We start from the raw sequence: 27,835 nt of genomic DNA, 5'->3' as shown, positions 1-27,835 counted from the left end.
ACTCTCCATCTACGTATCTACCTACCTACCTCCCTACCTACCTCCCTCCCTCCCTGTAGTTCTGTCTCGCTAGAAAAAAACCTGACAAATACACCCATGAAGACTTCAGCCAAATGGCACAATATTATGTCTTTCTCTAGTTGCTCCTCCACCACCCCTGCTGCTTATGAGTGTGTGGCCTGGAGAGCTCTTCATTTTCACTGGCACTTCAAGGAATGCTGGCCTCTTCTTACTGGGATAGGTTAGTAATACATTACTAACGCCATTATACACATTGTGTTGAGTTGCCTCCTCTGTATTTCACTTGACGAACACACATGGACCTCACTTTTCTCCCACTTAGCACTCTCCTGAAGAGTGGTTACCTTGGTAGAAATAAACTAGACACAGTCAGACAGGAGCCACAGGGTGTCTTACAGTATAAACAAGTACTCTCTGAGAAGGATACCTGGATATAAGCTGGACAGTTCGGCTTTAGGCCATCCATCAGGATAAGTAAGCATTCCATGAAAGGCACAGCCAGTACCAAACGCTGAGTCGTACTGGGCAAGGCTATAGGTTATAGCCACCGTCCAGAGAGGCCTTAACAGCAAACAGAAGTAAAAATAAAACACATGCTATGTAATAATTTTACAAACTATAGTTCCAGGAATCCTTGAGAGGGAAAGTAAAAATGGCAAAGCATTATTTGAAAGTTTGCGCTGGAGTCGTATTTCTTCAAAGATAAAGAAAAATCTCAGGCCTGGTGCAGTGGCTCATCACGCCTGTAATACCAGCACTTTGGGAGGCCGAGGCGGGTGGACCATGAGGTCAGGAGATCGAGACCATCCTGGCTAACACGGTGAAACCCTGTTTCTACCAAAACCAAAAAAATTAGCCGGGCATGGTGGCAGGCACCTGTAGTCCCAGCTAATCAGGAGGCTGAGGCAGAAGAATGGCGGGAGACTGAGGCAGGAGAATGGCGGGAGACTGAGGCAGGAGAATGGCGTGAACCTGGGAGGTGGAGCTTGCAGTGAGCTGAGATCGCGCCACTGCACTCTAGCCTGGGTGACAGAGTGAGACTCCAACTCAAAAAACAAAAACAAAACAAAAAAAACTCTATCTAGAGGATTTGAGCCCTAATAATAGAAATACAAAAAATGATCTCTGTAACTTATTTATGAATTTATTAAATTTATTTATTTAACGGAGTTTCACTATGTTGCCCAGGCTGGAGTGCATGGTTATTCACTGGCACAATCATAGCACACTACACAGCCTCAGACTCCTGGTATCACATGATCATCCTACCAACCCTCCCTAGCAGCTGGGACTGACTACAGGGGTGTGCCACCACTCTTGCACAGATACGATTTTTAAATCAAGAAAGTTGCATTTCGTTTTCTTCTTTCCCATAGTCATTCTAATCATGTGAAGAATGATCATACAAATCATTTTACGATTAGTAACTGAAAATGTAAATGCATTATAGTTTCCATACAATCTTTTATGCTGTCCACTTGTTACTTGGATCAACTTTAGTTTTGGATACTTGAGAAGAAGAATGGGCTTTAGTGTTCCCTGAAGAATAGAGTGAGTAAAATAGAAACTCATCTTACTTATATTTTATAATGTTATTGCATTTGTACCACGAGTTTTAGGTTCCATGAAGGCTTAATTAAGTTAACAGGTAGAGCTGATCTCAAATATATGAGCCATGTCTACACTTCCATTTATTTTGAAATAATTTTAGATTTATAGAGAGTTGTTAAAATCTTACAAAAATTGGATATACCCTTCAATTTCCTGCAACAGTAATATCATACACATAACCATAGACTATCTGTGAAAACTCACAAACTGACAAAGGCACAAAACTATTAACTAAAGTACTGAGTGTCTTCATATTTTACCAGGTTTTCCACTAATGCCATTTTTCCTTTTTTGGATCTAATCAAGGATAACATACTATGTTTACCATCAAGTGTATTATTGTTTATTGCAGCATAGCCAATTACCACATAGCTTAGTGGCTCAAAAGCACACACAAATTACTCACAGTTTCTCTGGGTCAGGAATCTAGATGTAGATGACTGCAAAGGCTGGGGTCTCACCTGAAGGATCGGCTGGGGAGGAATCATCTTCGAAGTTCATGTGATTGACCAGGTTGATAAGATTACACTGATGAATTATTCCAAACCTTTAAAATATCAACAGCAATTTTTTACTGACTGTTCTCCAAAAAAATAAAATAACAGAGAAGAGATCAGTGTGCAGTGCGTCCTATGAGGCAGTTTCCTCTGAGGTTACAACCAGACAAAGACAATCCAAAAAACGAAAACTATAAACTAATATGCTTTATGGATACCTAGGCAATAATTCTCAAGGAAATAGTTTCAACGCAAATCAAGATCGTAAAACAGAATTAAACACTAATTTATTTATTTATTAACTAATTTACTGAGAATCGTAAGTTTGGTAAAACATATAAAAAGAATTAGTGAAATAACTATATTTAATGACAAAATTTTCATTATCACATCTAAAAATATGGAATAAGCACTTTCCAATTCAAAAACCCACTCACAGTAAAAACATTAAATTTTGCATAAAAGGAATGTTCTTACCTAAAACAGGCACCTATGAAAAATTCACATGACAACACATGGTATCAAGTAGGTCTCAGTAATATTCCCAAACTTATAAACACAAAGGTTACCTATTCCCACTAATTCAATTAAACATTATGCTTGAGGACATAATTTATAAAAGTAGGATAGAAAAATAAATATAAGACTTTCAAATTGAAAGGGAAGAAGTCAAACAATCTATTGGCCAATGACATAACCTAATGTATAGAAAATCCTAAAATATCCACTAAAACAACGCTGAAACAAAAACAAAATTCAGTATGCATGATCAATGTAATAAATTACATTCTTATACAATACAAACTAATCAAATAATGAAACTCACAATAATTTCATTTAACACGGCATCAAAAAGGAAAATAACATAATAACTGCAAGATATATATACTGAAAATTACAAATAATATTGAAGTCTTAAAGAAATCCTAAATAAATGAATACAAGAATTAGTGTAATATGCCATATAAACTAGATTTTCATTGATCAGAAAGCTATTAAGTATTAACCAAGATGCTTATACTTTCTAAATGCATCTTCAGATTTAAAACAAGCCCTACCAAAATTCTAACTATTTTTTTTTCATTTTTAGCAGTTCTTGGACCACTGATTCTAAAACACACAGAAAAATGCAACTGATCCAGAACAGCCTAAAGAATGTTAAATATTTTTTACAGAAACTGAAATTATGTTTATAGAAAGTCTGCTCATAGGGGAATGGGGCATAATTTCCTACTTTCTATGTATGCGCTGGGTATAGTGATGTTTTTGCCAAAATGTACAACATGAAAAGAGGAATAATATTAATTTTATGTGAAGAAAACTGAGCTAAACTGCCTCATCCATGTGATCAAATAACATTAACCATGATAAAGCAGCTGGGCACAGTGGCTCACACCTGTAATCCCAGCACTTTGGGAGCCTGAGGTGAGAGGATCGCTTGGGGCCAGGGCGTAGAGACCAGCCTGGGCAATGTCTTGAGATTCTGCCTCTATAAAAGTAAAAGTAAAATGAAATCACCCAGATGTGGTGGCACATGCCTGCAGTCCCATCTACTCAAGAGGCTGAGGTGGAGGATCATTCAAGCCCAAGAGTTCGAGGCTGCAGTGAGCTTTCTTCACGCCACTGCCCTCCAACCTGAGGAACACAGTGAGACCCATCTCAAAAAAAAGAAAAAAAAAGTGATAGAGCATGTTGATACTATGTACTCTTGTCACAGTATCATGAGAATAAAACCTTCCCTCTGGGGTTTTCCTCTGCTAAATCCACAACGGCCATCCAGTCATTAGGAAAACAGCAGGGACATCCCAAAGGAGGGATTTCAATGACATCAGAAATAAGAAAAATCTGAGAAACTGGCACAAGATACCTAAATGTGATTTGGTGTCCTGGGCGGAATCCTGGAACAGAATATGGACGTTACGTGAAAACAGAACATCTGATCAATTGTGAATGTTGGTGAATGATAATGTATAATATTGGTTCACCAACTGCAACAAGTGTTTCAAATGAATGTAAGAATTTATAAAAGGGAAATTATGTGTTGAGTATATATAAACTCTCAGTATGTACTTCCAACTATTCTGTAAATCCAAAACTATTGTAAAAAAGAATTTAAAAAAACAAATAAATAGCCCGGGCGCTGTGGCTCATGCCTGTAATCCCAACACTTTGGGAGGCTGAGGCAGGAGGATCACGAGGTCAAGATCATCCTGGCCAACATGGGGAACCCCGTCTCTACTAAAAAGACAAACATTAGCCTGGCGTGGTGGCGGCGACTGTAGTCCCAGCTGCTCGGGAGGCTGAGGCAGGAGAATGGCTTGAACCTGGGAGGCGGAGCTTGCAGTGAGCCGAGATTGTGCCACTGCACTCCAGCTTGGCAACAGTGGGAGATTCCGTCTCAAAAAAAATAAACCCAAAAAACCAAAAAAACAAAACAAGCAAACCAAAAAAATAAATAAAACATATATACTTTAAAAATTATACCATTGAGCTTACTAAGCACAACACTGTCAATCTCCTAGTGTCCCAGGTGCTCACTTCCCTATTCCTACCCTTTTTGTTACCCTGGTGAACAGCACTATTATTTTATTTTCCTTTTTCCATTTGGAAACTTTTCTTTCTTAGTTTTGGTCTCTAAATCTGTATTTGTAAATAATGTCCTCTTCGCTGTTTCTTGTCTTCACAAATAGATAATTACATGTCTCTATCTATATGGCTCAGTAAAATCCTGAGAAACATTCAGAGAAATCCAGATTCTGATACATTTTACAAATTATGTGACCTCTTTTCTCACAAAGGCCAAGATCAACAAAGTAAGTGAGGACTGAGAACCTGTCCCAGATTAAGTAAGACCTGATGTTGGCAGGTGAACGCTCAGATGGTGCGCAATGATCCTCACAGCTTGGTGTACATAACCCAATATTCTAATCCTTTCCTTTTGACTTTGGGGAGAAACCGAGACTTGCTTTGATACATCAGAAGACTACAGCGTGATAGGATTTCACTTGAGTAATCATGTTACCTAAGATTATGATACCTGTCTTACCGCAAGCTCTCTCCCATGGTGACTTTGATGACACATTCTGCCATGGGAGAGAAGCCAACATAGGAAATAACTGAATGCAGCCTCTGGCCACAGACAGCAAAAAACTGAGGCTCCCGTTCCAGTATCCTGCCCTAGAGGTTGCAATGTATATTTACAACTAATCCAAGCTCCTTTCATATAAAATTATACTGCTTCAGAAGTAGTGTAACCATCTTATAATAGTTCTATTTCTTTCTTTTTCCTGTATTTTTCCTTTTGTCCCTCTTTTCCTGTCTTTCATTTTACTTATAGGTGTGTATATATCTTATACTTACAAAAATATAATTAAATAAATTGCTTTTTTTTTTTTTTTGAAACAGAGTCTTGCTCTGTCACCCAGGCTGGGGTGCAGTGGTGCGTTCTCAGCTCACTGGAACCTCTGCCTCCCTCATTCAAGCAATTTTCCTGCCTCAGACTCCCGAGTAGCTGGGATTACACATGCGTGTCACAACACCCAGCTAAATTTTGTATTTTTTTTAGTAGAGATGGGGTTTCAACATGTTGGCAAGGCTAGTCTCGAATTCCCGACCTCAGGTGATCCACCCACCTGGGCCTCCCAAACTGCTGTGATTACACGCCTGAACCACCGCGACCAGCCTTGCTACTATTTTTTAGAAAGACACCTGTCTGCTATTGAATATAATTATTTTAAATAAGCTGTTATATGTAAGATCAATTAAGAATATGAAAATTAAAAGCTTTTCTTGAGTAACCAATAAAAAAGTATTAAAAAAGTCTGAGATGCTAAGAAAGAATATTGAATTATATGAAATGCCGAATAAAAACCACAAAAAAAGGAAAATGACTGAAAGAAAAAATGGAAACAGGGGCAGCGCAAAAACGAGAAGATAGTAACAAACATGGTGAATATTCATCCAACTGTATCAATAATCACTTTGAAAAAGTGTCAAAACCTAATTCAGAACAATCATAATCAGAATATCAAGATATGTGTGAGTTAATTTAGGAATTAATTTCAATATTGCTTTCATTTGTATATGAATAAAATGTAAATTTAAAACTCTAGACTAACTTTTTCAGTAAGTGTAAATAAGTCTACTATGTGTATAAGAGTTTAGATAGAGATATTATTTCTTTGAGATCCTGCTTAAGTCTTTGATTCATTGACATGCTGTGGATGTCCGCAACAAGACTACTACAGACATTACATATTCACCAATCTGACCTTCCCTTTAGTGATACAAAGGCCAGCTCGCTTGTCCATTTTTCTCTGTGAGTCTGGTGCACGTTGTTCCTTACTCAGCTTCACACTGACAATTACATCCATATAGGCGGTGGTAGAGTAATGATGGAGCAACTACAAGAAGAATGAAACAAAATGTGGTAAAACTTATGGGGATTGGACATGGCTTATCATATTTAAAAATGGATGATTTATCTGGAAGGATGGATTGCAAGACAGTGCACATCAAACAATGAAGGACAGTGACATCTGAGAGAGGTGAAATAATGTGGGTTTACTGTTGCTTCAGGTTACTGCTTGGGGAGAGTCTCCAGGCTGTGGTGTGACACGGACTCTGGAAGACAGTGGGAGTTGAGAATATGGAACTGACTGGAGAAAGAGGTGGCTGAATTTCATGAGGCGGGAGCACTCAGGCCAATACCCATGCAGGTTGGACTGTGGTGCCATCATTACTCCACTCAGACATGGTTCACAGGCATACTGGAGCAGTACAGAAACAAAAAGCAAAGATACAAAGAAAAGTAATTTAAATGAATTCTTTAATAAAGAATAATTTACCTTTATGCTTTCATCTCATTTCTGACTACACAAACACAAAGTTTTCCATGACTCAGTGATCCTGCATCAAGCCCAAGGATGAAGGTTATTTTTAGAAATAACGTAAATGGTGTGTTAGGTAGATTTAGTGACCCTGTGTGGACAACAACTTGCCTTTCCTATGTTATCCTGCTAGTTGTGGCTGGTAAAATCACTACATTATGAAATAATTAAAGTACAGTTGTCTACTTATAAGAGAACATTTCTCACCAAAAGGAGAAGCCAATAAAGGTTTCTTCCTTCACTGATTTTCCTTAAAAAAATCTCCAGTTTCCTTTGCACTTTAAAACTATTTTTTTCTCTGTTCATCACTCCATGAATGCCACAGGCATAGTTTGCATGAAGTATAGGGTAGCTCTTTAGACACAGTGAAATTATGTTAAATTTTAGCCCAGTATAGCATTTTCCTAAAAATTACCTGTGTATTTTTTCTCTTTCTCAGTGTTCACCTCTTGCTTAGCTCCTTAGAAAGGCAAATTTAACCTTTTCCTTCCTTCGTTTCCACCAGTGAAACAGCCTGCAAGGACTGCCAGCTTATCTAAGTATGTTTCCTTAGAAATTCCAAGGACCAAATGTTGAACCAAAGCAGGCACCATCCAGAATTCTCCCTCACAGGGAGACTGTCCCAAGACAATAGTTAATCCACATTCTGACTCTGTTCTCAATGACACTGGTCAGACTAACCAATGACCTCTTAGCTGAGATAAGTTTTACAGCACGTCACATAGACCCCGTACCTCCATGTTCCTTGCACGCCCTGCATAAGAACGTTTCTCTTCTTAAAACCCTGCTTTCATCCCAGAAAACTGAAGCGGCTCCTTTAGATACGAACCTGGTTCTTCTCCATTGCTAAACTGTGAAATAAAGTCACTTTCTTTTTACCACCCTCATGCTTGTTATTTGATAGTGTCAGTGACAAGTGGCCAAACCTGTGTTTGGTAACAAATTTGGTGGCCCATATGGGGAGCATTATGTGCTCTGGGCAACCCAAGCCTGTGAGCCTGGTTTTGCTACCAAGGCGGAGGGTTACCTGTGAGTACCTGCAGCTGAAGGCTAGCAGACCCCACGGCAGGAATGTTAGGGAACTTCCAAGTGGCTGCTGAAAATCTTTCATTTCCTAGACCCTCCCTTTCACTTCCTCGCACAACTTCGGCAGCCATCGACACTTTGCTGGTACAAAGAATGTGACCTCTGAAGAAGCTGGCAACCCTTGTAACTAAGTGAGCTGGTCGGATTGCACCCAGCTTTCCCGTGTCTTCTGCGGTGTCGCTGGGGCTCTGCTGTTTCGTCTTGTCCACTAACGGGACTATCACTTGAGTGTTTGACGGATTTGAATTTGGGGCACTCCTGGGCATCGCTCCACTTGGTTTCAGATACCTGTGGAACTGTTTTGAACAGAGGAAAGAAATTCAGGATTCTACCCAGCCCTTAACTGGGGTTTGTTTGGAAGCTCATCATTTGTTTGTAAGTGTGAGTGTATGACCTTTGAGTGTGGGCCCTGGTCTCTTCCTATCCTTTTCACTTTCAACTTCATCTTCCTGATTATCTTGGAAGCCACCTACAGCCTTACTCATCTTAGTCAAAGGTACCCCTAGCTCTCGCCAGCTGTAAACAGTTTCCTTTGCCCATGACTTGCAGAGGTGGGAGGGATTCGTCTCACACTGTGCATGTCCAGGGTACTGGGGCTCTCCCTGATGGGATGTCAGCAAGAGTGGTGGGGGTACCAACCCTATACCATGCAGCAGCTAGAAGGTTCACAAACCTCCTTTTCTATCTTTTTCTCTTTCCCTCCTTTGCAGAGGCCTGGCAGGAACTTCATATTCTCATTCGCTTTGGGATTTCAGCTGGCTACTTATTAAGACCTACTTTTGTGAACATTTTAAACAGAGAGGCAAACTATAGCAAGAAAACTTGAGAGCTCAAATGGTTAGCTGCAGCTATTAAGTGAAGCAGAGTCATCAAAACCTCTGTTTCTTCCCCTGTTTTCTTTTCTGCCTGCTTCAGATTGGCTGTTACTGAGCTATTGGTGCTGTGATAAGACACATTATTTACAGACCAACTAGAAAGTAAACACAGGAAACTTGTTTAAAACTGAAGGGAAAAAAAAAAAGGTAAAAGATGCTTTTTTAAAAACAAAACTGCCATAAAGATTGCTTTACTCAAATTTTGGTTCACAGCTTTCATAGATTATATATTGGAGAAAACACAATTTAGCCATGGAAACACGTTCCAGTTTTGTCAGATAATAATGTGTATCCAGCTATTTTTTATAAAATACTGAGTGTGTACTGTTACCTTATGGTTAGAATCCCAGGTTAAAAGCTATGAGACCTTTGCTTGTGTGTGTATACCTGTTTAGACATGTTTGTGTGTATGTACATATGTAGACATGTTTGTATGTACATATGTAGTCATGTCTGTGCATGTACATATGTAGTTATGTTTGTGTGTGTACATATGTAGACATGTTTGTGTGCATGTACATATGTAGACATGTTTGCGTGTATGTACATATGTAGACGTTTGTGTATGTACATATGTAGATATGTGTGTATGCACATATGTAGACATGTTTGTGTGTATGTACATATGTAGATATATTTGTATGTTATGTCTAGCCTGCCACCAAATTGACTTACAAGTAAATAAGTGCTCATAAGTCAGGAAGTTTTCAAGTTAACATAAATTTAACAATCCTTGACAAATAAAACTGGTTTTAAGATTATTGCTGACATAATATTAGAAATATCTTCAAAATGATCAGCATATATTTATCTGAGTTTACTGAAAAAATGGTTTTGTATTTATCTGTCTATATATTAAGGTGTCAGGATATGACATAAAGGCTACAGGACCATAAACCCAGCCAAAAACAGAATAGTTTTTGTGTGATTTTATAGATGAGTTAGACTAATTTAATATTACTAGTTCAATGAAAACAGTTAAATCTTCTGTGCTATTAACAAAATGCACATATATTGAACTTTAAGGTTCTTACTTAGGGAAAACACCTTATGTCCATAGACTTTAAAAATGGGTAATAGGGACATAACTAAATAATCACTACTTTTGGTTAATATCTCAGTTTTCAAAAGTACTCTAGGTAAACTGTTAAAATGGAAAAACTGAGTATATGTCAAGGAGATCAATGGTTTTAAGTGAAATTTTTGTATAATTTAAAATCTTAAAATAATTTTGGATGCTTACTGGACGACTCAGTCAATTCCATTTAGAAAGGGTTATTACATAGAGAAAACTGTTCTAAAAATTGTGAAATGTTTCTCATCTATACAATACTAATATCTGATAGTTCTGGATTTCTTTTTTCCTAGGTTTCTAGAAAATGTGCCAAAAAAGAGGTGTCCTTATTGAGAAAAAGAATTATTTTGTCTAATTCAAACGTTTTTTAAAAGTTGATTCAAATTACGAGTTTGAAAAGGTTATTTATGAAACAAACTAGAAAGGAAGCAGTAAATGGTGAAGAGAGATGTGAAGAAAGATATAGACAAGAACGTGTATTTTTGGTAAGGAAGGTTATCAAGAAAAAAGAGTAATTTTATACGACAAAGAATCTTGCATGGTAAATTATTCTCCTAAAGGAAAATGACTGATTATTTAAGAAACAGGTTCTTATTACAAGGTTAATCTAGAAAAAGAAAATCAAAAATAATTTTAAAAAGGAACAGCTACCATAGGACAAGTATACAGTCCAAGCATGTGACAGATGGTCTGTGTAAGTCATGATAAGGCTTGTGAAGGGGAATTTATAAAAGGAATTTTGTATGTAATGAAGTTAGGTATAATTAAAAAGGAATTGTTTATAATAGTCTTTCTAAAGAATGGTCCCCTATATTAAACCAATATTTTCTTAAGGTATCAATTTGCTCTTAATAAAATGACAAGACAATTTGATTTTCTATTCCATAATCGATTTCTTTTGAAAACTTCTGAGATTCATATCCCAACTGTTCAATTGTTGTCTTGCTGCTATCAGCTTTTTCTCCCTTTGACGTGCCCTGGGATAACTCTATCCTTCAGCTTCCTGTCAGCTCCTGTAACTTTTCTTAGTTCTAAATGTTGTGGCCTGATGCTGAAATATTTTGTCTTAGAGGTCTATAAAAGCAGTGCTTTCCTCCAGGATAACTTGATTCTATATTCTTGGGGTTTTTTTTTTTTTTTTTTTTTTTTTTTTTGGTGTGTCTAAATTTTCACGGTCATCAGGAAAGTTACCATGCAGCTACTAAGAGTCATCTATTCCCCATTTCTTCTCATAACCGTGTGCACACTCTTCCCATGTTTGACTAAATTCAAGCACTTTTTATTATAAGTTGTACTTCCAGATTATCTAAATGGGCTTTCCCCTAAGGAGGGGTAGTCGCACTAAAAAGGGTTTTCCTTTGACTTTTTGGTAACTGCCTTAAGAAACAAGAGTTTACATTTCATCAATATAGTTCCTAGGTTGCCCTTATAAAATGTTTAATTGGTTTTTAAAAACCTATGAAATTTGAAAGGAGTAAGGTTTTTACACATGTGTAACTTTCTGTATTGCCTTTAAAGTCTGTCAATGATCACTTTGGTTAAATGAATAACTATTGCTTTACAAGGACCTGTAGTTTGCTTTTGATCAAATATTTTAAGCTTTCTAACATCTTTGACAGACATCTCCAAAATTGAATTCTAAATTAAGTCTCTGACTTTTTGCTGGGGCTTATCAAAGCTAAAAAAAAATTAATCACTGTGAAGTGTATCACCACCTCCAACACACTGAAAAACTTCTTATCAGGTGCTATTAACCAATCTTTGTGTTGTTAAGGTACAAAGAATTGACTCCTGGATACATGTAGCTCCTCTAAAGAAGACAGACTCCTGCCAGCATCTAATATCAACCTCAAGCTAATCAATCTGCAAATCTCCAAATTGAAGAGTGTCTGCCTTTCCTGGCCATCCTGACTGAAACCCCCACATTTTTCCTTGGTTTAGATAAAATATAAATTATCTATTTTATTTCACCTAAGATTTATCCCTTTAAAATAAAAATTTGGAACTGACTGGTTAAAAACTGTTTAGGGCAGGGAACAGGTAATCAAGAGACTGATGATCTAAAATGAAAAAGAAAAACTTAAAAACTGACAAATGAAGAATCCATGTAACTTTACCAGATCTGCTTCTCTATACCTGTGTATTTATATGCTTCATGTATATAATATTTTGCTAACAAACTATGTAAAAGAGCTCTAAGTAATTGGCATATATATGCACTTAAATAAAATATTTTATCAAAAAAATTAACTACAATGCTTTGTAGTTCACATGACTCTAATAATCTTTGAATAATAAAGATAGCTCTAAAGATTACGGGTACAATAACATTATTTCTTCAACATTTAGACATTTGGTCTAAATTAGGCAGGTCAGATATTCTCTTTGCTCTTTTAAGGTTATAAATATCTGTGACTTCTTGTAATTGTCCAACCGGCCTGCATTAGAGCCAGTAGTTTATAGGTAAAGCCTGGGGACATGTTGAGTTAGCCATGCCCCCTAGCTCTGTTGGAAAGAGTCAGACATTATCTTCATTTCTGTCCTGTGTCCTAGGCTCAGCACTTGGTATGAAATTAAAACTGCTTTCACTAAAAATAAAATTTGTGAAGATTTAACACTGTAACACATGTAACTGATACTACTGAGAAAATATTTACATTCAAGGCATATAAAAATTATAAAATGTGTTTTTGTAAAAAATAATAAAAAGACCTAAAGATACGATTTTTGTTTTAAAAAGTAATCTTGTCTAAATTAGAGGTTTTAAAATTTGTCTTAAGTTAAAAAAATAATAGGACAAAACATAAGGTTTAAGCAAGTTATAAAAGGTTTGTAGAAGATTGGCCTTGTAAAGAAAGCTCAGTGTGTGAGTGTGAGTAGCTTGCCAAAACTTGAAGCTGGTTACTTAGTTTTTCTACAGAATGTTCATTAATGTAAAAATCACAATGACACAGGCCCAGAATCTGCATGCTAATGTGTGATAAACAGAGTTTTCATTGACCATTAATCAGTTGTTTAGTGCAAAATTGTAAACAGTTATGGTCAAACTGATTTAGATTTGATAGGTTTGTTTATAAGGTTTTATGTAAAAATTGGGTTTGACATTAATAAAACACTAATGCAAAGGTAAAATTTGGTTTTCTCTTGAAACGAGATTTCTGTATAATACTGAGAGATAATAAAGTATTTTTTATTTGTCTTCTAAATAAACTGAAAAAAGTAGGGGAGAGAGAAGAATCAGATTCAGATGGCCTCATGCTGACTTTATTTGGTCCTGTTGTTGGGAGAGCAGAGTCTCCTCCCTACCAATGAATAAAGACTTTTGACTTTTAAAATTTTTGAGCTATCATTTTGGCTAAGCAAATGATTTGTGGTTATCTGGGATTCTATTTGGTGATATGAAGTGTTTTAAGCCTTTAACACTTGCAAACTTTGAAAAATAAAATTATAAACTAAGAATTTTTATTTTAACTCATTAGTCCTTTATGTATTCGGTCCCCTGAAGTCCAAAAGAGACATATTTAGTTTATTTGGCATATTAACCTACAGAAAACATTGTCAAATACAAAATTATGTTTAACTTTCTTTGGGTTATATTTATATAAATGTGTTATTAGGATGTATTCCAAATTTATATGGTTCCTATAATTCTAATATGTCTTCGTATATGTTATCAATAATAATTATGTTTATTATGTTAAATTGTTATGTTCCACAGAAATGACTAGATTTCTTTGTCGACTGTGTCTTTAACAATGGCCTCGTTGGACACAGTGGCTCAGGCCTGTAATGTCCTCACTGGGCACGGTGGCTCGTGCCTGTAATACTACAACTTTAGGGAGGCTAAGATGGGAGGATTGCTTGAGCTCAGCTATTTCTGATCAGCGTGAGCAAGATAGTGAGACCTTATCTCTACAAAAAAATGAAAAAATTAGCTGTATGTGGTAGCACTTGCCTGTGGTCCCAGCTCCTCTGGAGGCTGAAGAAAGAGGATTGCTTGATCCCAGGAAGGTGAGGCTACAGTGAGCCATAATTGTGCCACTGCACTCCAGCCCGGGTGGCTTGAGACCCTGTCTCAAAAAAATCAAAGTAAAATTAATAAAACAGTGGCTGTGCTGAGATAATTGTCATGCACAGATTACTGTGGTTCTTTTTCTTTAAACTATTCAAAAGGTGTTTGCTGTTTGAAATGTTCTCCTGAATACAGGTTTCTCATAACTAAAGACTGGGGCATTGAAATAGGAAAAAAACAAAACAAACTTCCAAACTCTCATAGATAGCTGTATGTTTATGAGGACTGCTGGCTCAAGGTCAGACAAAGTTAACTTCATGGACTGAACTAATAGAAGACCAAAATAATCCTTTTATGAGTTGCTGCTTGCAAAGTTGCTGAGCCTTTTTGTCATTTTTCAGAGTCAAGACAACATTTTTCTTTTCAGCTATTTACAGCTTCTCATGATTGAGTAAAGTATATTCCTGTGAGCAAAAGTTGAAAGATAGTTCATATTCTCCACATGATTTCTCCAGAATTTGAAAACTATTTATGAGGATTCTATACTATGGAGATATAGTTATTTACCTAAGTACACTAAGAATCTGATTTCTTTTGTAACAGAACACAACTGGAGGCACAGATTATTTTACCAAAGATATGGTTATTTTACCAGTGGAATGGCCTACCTTCAAATACAAACAGACAGGCTTGAGGAATTAAAGTTGACCAACAGAGATGATAAAAGCCCCTTGAAGAAACTGGCCTCATAACTATCTACACAGGCCTTGCACAGGGTTCCTGACCTGTGGTAAGTAAAAACTGTCACATTCTGACAGGCCTATGATTCCCAAGTTATCTTGGGAGCTGAAGAAGAGAGAAATTCAACCAATGTGTACGAGTATTTGCGGGCACAGATACATCCCTTCAAGGCTTTAAAAAAGTCCAATCTGAGGTTTCTTAGGGAACAAAGTTGCAGTAAACCCAGTTTAGAAAGAGCTAATATGGGAAATAATTATTCTTGCTGAACTTTACACAAATAATCAGGCTAACTATAATAATACCAAAACTTATTTTGCAAATAAATGTGTCTTACTATGGTATGTCTTCAATAAAAATGAAAACTAGGGAGCGAAACGTTATATTTCAGAAAAATACTATAGCACACTTGTTGTTACATTCTAGTCTTCTCCATTGTTTTTGAGTTTTTTATTATTTTCTGCACTTTGGAATGAATTCTGAAATCTCTTAGAGCTAAAGTACTCAAACTAATACAACCACATTTTTTTTCCACTTTTCTGACCTGGACTCAATGAAATGGCTACGACTTTCTTCCGGAGGCCCTGCATGCTGAAGCTTATCCCTGGAGATACAGATGAAAAATACGTGAGATTGTCATCGCTATCCTCCTTTGCAACTTAAAAATGCTTTGAATCTAACATCTGGATACGTTGTGCCCAAAATTAACCTTTGTTATTATTTTCTATTTCCATACAAATGCCTGTTATTAAAAATATTTTTTGCCTTAATCACATAAGGGAGCCTCCTTCATTTGCAGTGACACCTCCTGGAATGAAATACAGCTAGGATATATTAGGAGAACTAGGAAACTAACTAAAAAGATATGAGATGGTATATTTAAATTTGCTCTTTCCTGTTTACCCCAATTTGTCTTTCTAACAACCTCTGACCCAAATCTCTCTTGACTGTTGACCCCATGTCTGATTTGGTTCTTAGGGCTATTCACTCTAATCCTTCAGGGATTTAGACGAATTACATAAGGACTTCTGAAGCTAGGACTTCCACTCCTTATATTAGGACCCATTATCCTAGAGTTTGCTGTTCACTTAAGTGCTGTACTAAAACTGTGGATGACAGTACTAACATCTGTCATGCAAGCCTAAGAACCCCAACCAGGCATCTGCGAATACATGCAGACAGCTACAAAGCAGTTTCATTCCATTTACTCTGGGGCCAAACCCTACCTCAAGTATACCCCTTGTCAGCAGAAAGAAGTTAGAATGGTCTTTGGCCTTTTCCCAACTCTGTACCTCACACCTTAAGAATAAGATGCAAAGAAACTCTGAAGGGGAAATTGAAGACAAAGAGAATACAGAATGGGTAGCTGTAGAAGGGAGTTATAAATACCAGACAGGGCTGGGCACAGTGGCTCACGCCTGTAATCCCAGCACTGTGGGAGGCTGAGGCAGGTGGATCACGAGGTCAGGAGATTAAGACCATCCTGGCTAACATGGTGAAACCCCATCTCTACTAAAAATACAAAAAATTAGCTGGGCGTGGTGGCGTGCGCCTGTGGTCCCAGCTACTCAGTGAGGCAGAAGAATGGTGTGAACCGGGGAGGCGGAGCTCGCAGTGAGCCGAGATCATGTCACTACACTGTAGCCCAGGAGACAGAGTGAGATTCTGTGTCAAAAAATAAAAAATTTTTAAAAAATGATAAAATACATGCATACATACCAGACAGGACCAGGTGACCAGTTACAGAAACAAGGATTAAAATTGTCACTAGTATTTCCTATCTACTTTGTTAAGAATACATTTGCATGTTATATATGAATATATTAGGCAAATAACATTGTTTTTATTTCTCTCTTCTTCTTTTGTCACAAAACACAAGAATGTGTTAACTTGATACTAACAGTTAAGTGTTAGCAATTTAACATACTTGTATTGAAGTTATGGGGTATCAGGAGAAGAGTAAACATCACCCACAAACTTCCACTGCTCTTAAGAGAAATACTATAGTGTGTTTTGGTTGCACACGGGATTGTTGCATCTGTTAGGTAGAACTATTGCCTTATTACGGTCTGTATCTAAAGATTAGTTATGGCTTAAGGTGATACATATAGGTGCCAACTAGAAAGGTGCTGGACTTGTCATGGTTAATTTAAGGTGCTGACTGGATTAAAGAATACCTGGAGAATTGGTAAATCATACTTCTAGGTGTGTCTGCCAGGGTGTTTCCAGAGGAGGTTGGTATGAGTCAGGGAATTTAGAGGGAAAAATCCAGGCTCAATGAGGGAAGGCAGCATACAATCTCCTTGGGGACCAAATAGAACCAAAAATGAAAAAATTTTAAAAAGTTTTCCTGTCTCTCTCCAGGACAAAGTATATTCCTTTTCCTGCCCTTGGAAAATACAACTCCATGATCTATGACCTTGAAACTCCAGAACTTATACCAGTAAATGCCCTGGATTCTCAGGCCATTGATCCCAAACTGAGAATTACACCAAGAGCTTCCCTGCTTCTGAAGATTTCAGCTTTGGACTGAGCCATCACGCTACAGCATCCAAGGTCCTTAAACTCGCAGATGGCTGTCTTGGGAATTCTCCGTCTCTACAATGTTACACGAGTAAATCCCCAAACAAAATGCCATTCATCTAACTATTGTCTATCTATCAACTCTCCATCTACGTTTCTATCTATCTACCTACCTACCTACCTATCTACCTCCCTGTAGTTCTGTCTCGCTGGAAAAAAAACCTGACAATTACACCCATAAAGACTTCAGACAAATGGGGCAATAGCATGTCTTTCTCTAGTTCCTCCTCCACCACCCCTGTTGCTTATGAGTGTGTGGCCTGCAGAGCTTTTCTGTTTTCATTGGTAGTTCAAGGAATGCTGGCCTCTTCTTACTGGGATTGATTAGTAATAAATTACTAACGCCATTATACACATTGTGTTGAGTTGCCTCCTCTGTATTTCACTTGATGAACACACATGGACATCACTTTTCTCCCACTTAGCGCTCTCCTAAAGAGTGGTTACCTTGGTAGAAATAAACTAGATACAGGTCAGACAGGAGCCACAGGGTGTCTTACAGTATAAACAAGTACTCTCTGAGAAAGATACCCGGATGTAAGCTGGACAGTTCGGTTTTAGGCCATCGATCAGGATAAGTAAGCATCCCATGAAAGGCACAGCCAGTACCAAACGCTGAGTTGTACTGGGCAAGGCTATAGGTTATAGCCACCATCCAGAGAGGCCTTAACAGGAAACAGAAGTAAAAATAAAATACATGCTGTGTGATAATTTTAAAACTATAGTTCCAGGAATCCTTGAGAGGAAAAGTAAAAATGGCAAAGCATTACTTGAAAGTTTGCCCTGGAGTCGTCGTTCTCCAAAGATAAAGAAAAATCTCAGGCCTGGTGCAGTGGCTCATCACGCCTGTAATCCCAGCACTTTGGGAGGCCGAGGCGGTGGACCATGAGGTCAGGAGATCGAGACCATCCTGGCTAACACGGTGAAACCCCGTTTCTACCAAACCCAAAAAAATTAGCCAGGCTGGTGGCAGGCACCTGTAGTCCCAGCTACTCGGGAGGCTGAGGCAGGAGAATGGCATCAACCTGGGAGGTGGAGCTTGCAGTGAGTTGAGATCGCGCCACTGCACTCCAGCCTGGATGACAGAGTGAGACTCCAACTCAAAACAAACAAACAAACAAACAAACAAAAACTCTATATAGAGGATTTGAGCCCTAATAATAGAAATATAAACAGTGATCTCTGTAACTTATTTATGTATTAATTTAATTTATTTATTTTATGGGGTTTCACTATGTTGCCCAGGCTGGAGAGCATGGTTATTCACTGGCACAATCATAGCACGCTACACAGCCTCAGATTCCTGGTATCACATGATCATCCTACCAACCCTCCTTAGCAGCTGGGACTGACTACAGGGGTGCGCCACCACTCTTGCACAGATACAATTTTTAAATCAAGAAAGTTGCATTTCTTTTTCTTCTTTCCCATAGTCATTCTAATCATGTGAAGAATGATCATACAAATCATTTTACGATTAGTAACTGAAGATGCAGATGCATTATAGTTTCCATACAATCTTTTATGCCATCCACTTGTTACTTGGATCAACTTTAGTTTTGGATACTTGAGAAGAAGAATGGGCTTTAGTGTTCCCTGAAGAATAGAGTGAGTAAAATAGAAACTCATCTCATTTATATTTTATAATGTTATTGCATTTGCACCATGAGTTTTAGGTTCCATGAAGGCTATGTTAACAGGAAGACCTGATCTCAAATATATGAGCCATGTCTACACTTCTATTTATTTTGAAATAACTTTAGATTTATAGAGAGTTGTTAAAATCTTATGAAAATTGGATATACCCTTCAATTTCCTGCAACATTATCATACACATAACCATAGACTATCTGTGAAAACTCACAAACTGACAAAGGCACAAAACTATTAACTAAAGTACTGACTGTCTTCATATTTTACCAGGTTTTCCACTAATGCCATTTTTCCTTTTTTTGGATCTAATCAAGGATAACATACTATGTTTACCATCAAGTGTATTATTGTTTATTGCAGCATAGCCAATTACCACATAGCTTAGTGGCTCAAAAGCACACACAAATTACTCACAGTTTCTCTGGGTCAGGAATCTAGATGTAGATGATTCCCAAGGCTGAGGTCTCACCTGAAGGATCAGCTGGGGAGGAATCATCTTCGAAGTTCATGTGATTGACCAGGTTGAGAAGATTACACTGATGAATTATTCCAAACCTTTAAAATATTAAGAGCAATTTTTTACTAACTTTCTCCAAAAAAATAAAATAACAGAGAAGAGATCAGTGTGCAGTGTGTCCTATGAGGCAGTTTTCTCTGAGGTAACAACCAGACAAAGACAATCCAAAAAATGGAAACTACAAACTAATATGCTTTATGGATACCTAGGCAATAATTCTGAAGGAAATAGTTTCAACGCAAATCAGGATCGTAAAACAGAATTAAACACTAATTTATTTATTTACTCAGGATCATAAGTTTGGTAAACATATAAAAAGAATTAGTGTAATAACTATATTAATATAACAACAAAATTTTCATTATCACATCTAAAAATATGGAATAAGCACTTTCCAATTCAAAAACCCACTCACAGTAAAAACACTAAGCAAATTTTGCATAAAGGGAATGTTCTTCCCTATAATAGGCACCTATAAAAAATTCACATGACAACACATGGTATCAAGCAGGTCTCAGTAATATTCCCAAAATTATAAACACAAAAGGTTACCTATTCCCACTATTTCAACTAAACATTATGCTCGAGGACATAATTTATAAAAGTAGGATAGAAAAATAAATATAAGTCTTCCAAATTGAAAGGGAAGAAGTTAAACAATCTGTTGGCCAGAGACATAACCTAATATATAGAAAATCCTAAAAAATCCACTAAAATAACATTGAAACAAAAACAAAATTCAGTATGCATGATCAATGTAATAAATTGCATTCTTATACAATACAAACTAATCAAATTATGACACTCAAAATAATTTCATTTAACAGGCATCAAAAAGAAAATATATTTGAAAATAAGATATATGTACTGAAAATTACAAATAATATTGAAGTATTAAAGAAATCCTAAATAAATGAATACAAGAATTAGTGTAATATACTATATAAACTAGATTTTCATTGATCAGAAAGCTATTAAGTATTAACCAGGATGCTTATACTTTCTAAGTACATCTTCAGAATCAATACAAGCCCTACTAAAATTCTAATTTTTTTTCATTTTTAGCAGTTCTTGGACCACTGATTCTAAAACACACAGAAAAATGCAACTGATCCAGAACAGCCCAAAGAATGTTAAATGTTTTTTACAGAAACTCAAATGATGTTTATAGAAAGTCTGCCCATAGGGAAATGGGGCATAATTTCCTACTTTCTATGAATGCGCTGGGCATAGTGACGTTTTTTCCAAAAGGTACATCATGAAAAGAGGAATAATATTAATTTTATAGTGAAGAAAACTGAGCTACACTGCCTCATCCATGCGATCAAATAACATTAACCATGATAAAGCAGCTGGGCACAGTGGCTCACACCTGTAATCCTAGCACTTTGGGAGCCTGAGGTGAGAGGATCGCTTGGGGCCAGGGCTTAGAGACCAGCCTGGGCAATGTCTTGAGATTCTGCCTCTATAAAAGTAAAAGTAAAATGAAATCACCCAGATGTGGTGGCACATGCCTGCAGTCCCATCTACTCAAGAGGCTGAGGTGGAGATTCAAGCCCAAGAGTTCGAGGCTGCAGTGAGCTTTGTTCACGCCACTGCCCTCCAACATGAGCAACAGAATGAGACCCATCTCAAAAAAAAGAAAAAAAAAGTGATAGAGCATGTTGATACTATGTACTCTTGTCACAGTATCATGAGAATAAAACCTTCCCTCTGGGGTTTTCCTCTGCTAAATCCACAGCGGCCATCCAGTCATTAGGAAAACACCAGAGACATCCCAAAGAAGGGATTTCAATGACATCAGAAATAGGAAAAATCTGAGAAACTGGCACAAGATACCTAAATGTGATGTGGTGTCCTGAGCGGAATCCAGGAACAGAATATGGACGTTACATGAAAACACAATATCTGATCAATCGTGAATGTTGGTGAATGATAATGTATAATATTGGTTCACCAACTGCAACAAGTGTTTCAAATGAATGTAAGAATTTATAAAAGGGAAATTATGTGTTGAGTATATATAAACTCTCTGTATGTACTTCTAACTATTCTGTAAATTCAAAAGTTTTGTAAAAAAGATTTTAAAAAAACAAATAAATAGCCCAGGCGCTGTGGCTCATGCCTGTAATCTCAACACTTTGGGAGGCTGAGGCGGGTGGATCACGAGGTCAAGACCATCCTGGCCAACATGGGGAACCCCGTCTCTACTAAAAACACAAACATGAACCGGGCGTGGTGGCGGGCGGCTGTAGTCCCAGCTCCTCGGGAGGCTGAGGCAGGAGAATCGCTTGAACCCGGGAGGCGGAGCTTGCAGTGAGCCGAGATTGTGCCACTGCACTCCAGCTTGGCAACAGTGGGAAATTCCATCTCAAACAAAACCCAAAAAACCAAAAAAACAAAACAAGCACACAAAACAAATAAATAAAACATAAATATTTTTAAAATTATACTATTGAGCTTAGTAAGCAGTACACTGTCGATCTTGTAGTGTCCCAGGTGCTCACTTCCCTATTCCTACCCTTTTTATTAGCCTGGTGAACATTACCATTATTTTTAATTTTCCTTTTTCCATTTGCAAACTTTTCTTTCTTAGTTTTGGTCTCTAAATCTGTATTTGTAAATAATGTCCTGTTCGCTGTTTCTTGTCTTCACAAATAGACAATTACATGTCTCTATCTATATGGCTCAGTAAAATCCTGAGAAACATTCAGAGAAATCCAGATTGTGATACATTTTACAAATTATGTGACCTGTTTTCTCACAAAGACCAAGGTCAGCAAAGTAAGTGAGGACTGAGAACCTGTCCCACACTAAGTAAGACCTGACGTTGGCAGGTGAGCGCTGAGATGGTGCGCAATGATCCTCACAGCTTGGTGTACATAACCCAATATTCTAATCCTTTCCTTTTGACTTTGCGGAGAAACCGAGACTTGCTTTGATACATCAGAAGACTACAACGTGATAAGACGTCACTTGAGTAATCATGTTACCTAAGATTATGATACCTGTCTTGCCGCAAGCTCTCTCCCATGGTGGCTTTGATGACACATTCTGCCATGGGAGAGAAGCCAACATAGGAAATAACTGAATGCAGCCTCTGGCCCAGACAGCAAAAAACTGAGGCTCCCGTTCCAGTATCTTGCCCTAGAGGTTGCAATTTATATTTACAACTAATCTAAGCTCCTTTCATATAAAATCATACTGCTTCAGAAGTAGTGTAACCATCTTACAATAGTTCTAACTATTTCTTCCTTTTTCCTGTATTTTTCCTTTTGTCCCTCTTTTCCTGTCTTTCATTTTACTTATATGTATGTATATATATCTTATACTTACAAAAATATAATTAGATAAATTGCTTCTTTTTTTTTTTTTTTGAAACAGAGTCTTGCTCTATCACCCAGGCTGGGGTGTAGTGGTGCATTCTAAGCTCACTGCAACCTCTGCCTCCCGCATTCAAGCGATTTTCCTGCCTCAGCCTCCTGAGCAGCTGGGATTACAGATGTGTGTCACAATGTCCAGATACATTTTGTATTTTTTTTAGTAGAGATGGGGTTTCACCATGTTGGCAAGGCTGGTCTCGAACTCCCCACCTCAGGTAATCCACCCACCTGGGCCTCCCAAACTGCTGTGATTGCAAGCCTGAACCACCGACCCAGCCTTGCTATTTTTTTGAAAGGCACCTGTCTGCTATTGAATATAATTATTTTAAATATGCTGTTATATGTAAGATCAACTAAGAATATGAAAATTATAAGCTTTTCTTGAGTAACTAATAAAAAAGTATTTAAAAAGTCTGAGATGTTAAGAAAGAATATTGAATTATATGAAATGCTGAATAAAAACCACAAAAAAAGGAAAATGAATAGAAGACAAAATTGGAAACAGGGGAAGCGCAAAAAGAGAAGACAGTAACAAACATGGTGAATATTCATCCAACTGTATCAATAATTACTTTGAATAAGTGTCAAAACCTAATTCAGAACAATCATAATCAGAATATCAAGATATGTGTGAGTTAATTTAGGAATTAATTTCAATATTGTTTTCATTTGTATATGAATAAAACGTAAATTTAAAACTCTAGACGAACTTTTTCAGTAAGTGTAAATAAGTCTATTATGTGTATAAGAGTTTAGATAGAGATATTATTATTTGAGATCCTACTTAAGTCTTTGATTCATTGACATGCTATGGATGTCCCCAACAAGACTACTACAGACATTACATATTCACCAATCTGACCTTCCCTTTAGTGATACAAAGGCCAGCTCGCTTGTCCATTTTTCTCTGTGAGTCTGGTGCACGTTGTTCCTTACTCAGCTTCACACTGACAACTACATCCATATAGGCGGTGGTACAGTAATGATGGAGTAACTGCAGGAAGAATGAAACAAAATGTTGTGGTAAAACTTATGGGGATTGGACATGGCTTATCACATTTAAAAATGGATGATTCATCTGGAAGGATGGATTGCAAGACAGTGCACATCAAACAATGAAGGACAGTGACATCTGAGAGAGGTGAAATAATGTGGGTTTACTGTTGCTTCAGGTTACTGCTTGGGGAGAGTCTCCAGGCTGTGGTGTGACACGGACTCTGGAAGACAGTGGGAGTTGAGAATATGGAACTGACTGGAGAAAGAGGTGGCTGAATTTCATGAGGCGGGAGCACTCAGGCCAATACCCATGCAGGTTGGACTGTGGTGCCATCATTACTCCACTCAGACATGGTTCACAGGAGTACTGGAGCAGTACAGAAACAAAAAGCAAAGATACAAAGAAAAGTAATTTAAATGAATTCTTTAATAAAGAATAATTCACCTTTATGCTTTCATCTCATTTATGACTACAAAAACACAAAGTTTTGCATGACTCAGTAATCCTGCATCAAGTCCAAGGATGAAGGATATTTTTAGAAATCAAGTAAATGGTTTGTTAGGTAGATTTAGTGACCCTGTGTGGACACCAACCTGCATTTCCTATGTTATGCTGCTAGTTGTGGCTGGTTAAATCACTACATTATGAAAAAATTAAAGTACAATTGTCTACTTATAAGACAACATTTCTCACCAAAAGGAGAAGCCAATAAAGGTTTCTTCCTTCACTGATTTTCCTTAAAAAAATCTCCAGTTACCTTTGCACGTCAAAAGTATTTTTTTCTCTGTTCGTCACTCCATGAATGCCACAGGCTATGTAGTTTGCATGAAGTACAGGGTAGCTCTTTAGACACAGTGAAATTATGTTAAATTGTAATCTAGTATAGCATTTTCCTAAAAATTACCTGTGTATTTTTTCTCTTTCTCACTGTTCACCTCTTGCTTAGCTCCTTGGAAAGGCAAATTTAACCTTTTCCATCCTTCGTTTCCACCAGTGAAACAGCCTGCAAGGACTGCCAGCTTATCTAAGTATGTTTCCTTAGAAATTCTAAGGACCAAATGCTGAACGGAAGCGGCACCATCCAGAATTCTCCCTCACAGGGAGACTGTCTCAAGACAAGAGTTAATCCACATTCCGACTCTGTCCTCAATGACACTAGTCAGACTAACCAATGACCTCTTAGCTAAGTTTTACAGCAAGACACATAGACCCTGCACCTCCATGTTCCTTGCACGCCCTGCATAAGAAAGTTTCTCTTCTTAAAACCCTGCTTTCATCCCAGAAAACTGAAGCGGCTCCTTTAGGTACGAACCTGGTTCTTCTCCATTGCTAAACTGTGAAATAAAGTCACTTTCTTTTTACCACCCTCATGCTTGTTATTTGATAGTGTCAGTGACAAGTAGCCAAACCTGTGTTTGGTAACAAATTTGGTGGCCCATATGGGGAGCATTATGTGCTCTGGGCAACCCAAGCCTGTGAGCCTGGTTTTGCTACCAAAGCGGAGGGTTACCTGTGAGTACCAGCAGCTGAAGGCTAGCGGACCCCATGGCAGGAACGTTTGGGAACTTCCAAGTGGCTGCTGAAAATCTTTCATTTCCTAGACCCTCCCTTTCACTTCCTCGCACAACTTCTGCAGCCATCGGCACTTTGCTGGTACAAAGAATGTGACCTCTGAAGAAGCTGGCAACCCTTGCAACCAAGGGAGCTGGTCGGATTGCACCCAGCTTTCCCGTGTCTTCTGGGGTGTCGCTGGGGCTCTGCTGTTTCGTCTTGTTCACTAACGGGACTATCATTTGAGTGTTTGACGGATTTGAATTTGTGGCACTCCTGGGCATCGCTCCACTTGGTTTCCGATACCTGTGGAGCTGTTTTGAACAGAGGAAAGAAATTCAGGATTCTACCCAGCCCTTAACTGGGGTTTGTTTGGAAGCTCACCATTTGTTTGTAAGTGTGAGTGTATGACCTTTGAGTGTGGGCCCTGATCTCTTCCTATCTTTTTCACTTTCAACTTCATCTTCCTGATTATCTTGGAAGCCACCTACAGCCTTACTCATCTCAGTCAAAGGTACCCCTAGCTCTCTCCAGCTGTCAACCTCCAGCTAGAAGGTTCACAAACCTCCTTTTCTATCTTTTTCTCTTTCCCTCCTTTTAAAGGAGCCAGGTTTTAAACCTGGCTCCTCTGCAGAGGCCTGGCAGGAAATTCATATTCTCATTCTCTTCTGGATTTCAGCTGGCTACTTATTAAGACCTACTTTTGTGAACATTTTAAACAGAGAGGCAAACTATAGCAAGAAAACTTGAGAGCTCAAATGGTTAAATGCAGCTATTAAGTGAAGCAGAGTCATCAAAACCTCTTTCTTCCTCTGTTTTGTTTTCTGCCTGCTTCAGATTGGCTGTTACTAAGCTGTTGGTGCTGTGATAAGACACATTATTTACGGACTAATTAGAAAGTAAACAAAGGAAACTTGTTTAAAACTGAAGGAAAAAAAAAGGTAAAAGATGCTTTCTTAAAAACAAAACTGCCATAAAGATTGCTTTACTCAAATTTTGGTTCACAGCTCTCATAGATTATATATTGGAGAAAACACAATTTAGCCATGGAAACAGGTTCCAGTTTTGTCAGACAATAACGTGTATCCAGCTATTTTTTATAAAATACTGAGTGTATACTGTTACTTTACGGTTGGAATCCCAAGGTAAAAGCTATGAGACCTTTCCTTGTGTGTGTATACCTGTTTACACATGTTTGTATGTACATATGTAGACATGTTTTTGTGTATGTACATATGTAGATGTTTGTGTGTATGTACATATGTAGACATGTTCGTATGTACATATGTAGACGTGTTTGTGTATGTACATATGTAGACATATTTGTATGTACATATGTAGATATGTGTGTATGTACATATGTAGATGTGTATGTACATATGTAGACATGTTTGTGTGTATGTACATATGTAGGTATGTGTGTTATGTCTAGTCTGCTACTAAATTGACTTACAAGTAAATAAGCGCTCATAAATTAAGTCAGGCAGCTTTTCAATTTCACATAAATTTAATAATCCTTGACAAATAAAACTGGTTTTAAGATTATTGGTGACATATTATTAGAAATATCTTCAAAATGATCAGCATATTTTTATCTGAGTTTACTGAACAAATGGTTTTGTATTTATCTCTGTCTATATATTAAGGTGTCAGGATATGACATAAAGGCTATAGGACCATAAACCCAGCCAAAAACAGAATAATTTTTGTTTGTGTGATTTTATAGATGAGTTAGACTAATTTAATATTACTAGTTCAATGAAAACAGTTAAATCTTCTGTGCTATTAACAAAATGCACATATATTGAACTTTAAGGTTCTTAATTAGGTAAAACACCTTATGTCCACAGACTTTAAAAATGGGTAACAGGGACATAACTAAATAATTACTACTTTTGGGTAATATCCCAGTTTTCAAAAGTACTCTAGGTAAACTGTTAAAATGGAAAAACTGAGTACACGTCAACGAGATCAATGCTTCTAAGTGCAATTTTCGTATAATTTAAAATCTTAAAATCATTTTGGATGCTTACTGGATGTCTGGGTCAATTCCAATTAAGAAAGGGTTATTATATAGAGAAAACTGTTCTAAAAATTGTGAAATGTTTCTCATCTATACAATACTAATATCTGATAGTTCTGGATTTCTTTTTTCCTAGGTTTCTAGAAAATGTGCCAAAGAAGAGGCGTCTTTATTGAGAAAAAGAATTATTTTGTCTAATTCAAAAGTTTTTTAAAAGTTGATTCAAATTATGAGTTTGAAAAGGTTATTTATGAAACAAACTAGAAAGGAAAGCAGTATATGGCGAAAAGAGATGTGAAGAAAGATATAGACAAGGGCATGTAT

At 37.4% G+C, this 27,835-nt stretch overlaps 1 protein-coding gene across 1 annotated transcript in view; it reads right to left on the bottom strand.

Moving 5' to 3' along the window:
• Window positions 1–27,835, bottom strand: part of LOC105499091 (nuclear pore associated protein 1) — a 564,120-nt gene that overhangs the window by 304,155 nt on the left and 232,130 nt on the right. The window contains exons 36-39 of the mRNA XM_071099379.1: window positions 23,803–23,934; window positions 19,455–19,595; window positions 17,919–18,052; window positions 14,010–14,124 (exon numbers count right to left, since the gene is read on the bottom strand). The gene's annotated coding sequence lies outside the window, so the exon portion shown is untranslated. The remainder of the gene's footprint in view (window positions 1–14,009; window positions 14,125–17,918; window positions 18,053–19,454; window positions 19,596–23,802; window positions 23,935–27,835) is intronic.

Source organism: Macaca nemestrina, chromosome 7 (assembly GCF_043159975.1).
Source record: "Macaca nemestrina isolate mMacNem1 chromosome 7, mMacNem.hap1, whole genome shotgun sequence".
Lineage (NCBI taxonomy): Eukaryota > Metazoa > Chordata > Mammalia > Primates > Cercopithecidae > Macaca > Macaca nemestrina.
Note: the sequence above shows the minus strand (reverse complement) of the source record. Positions and strands in the feature narration are given on the sequence as shown.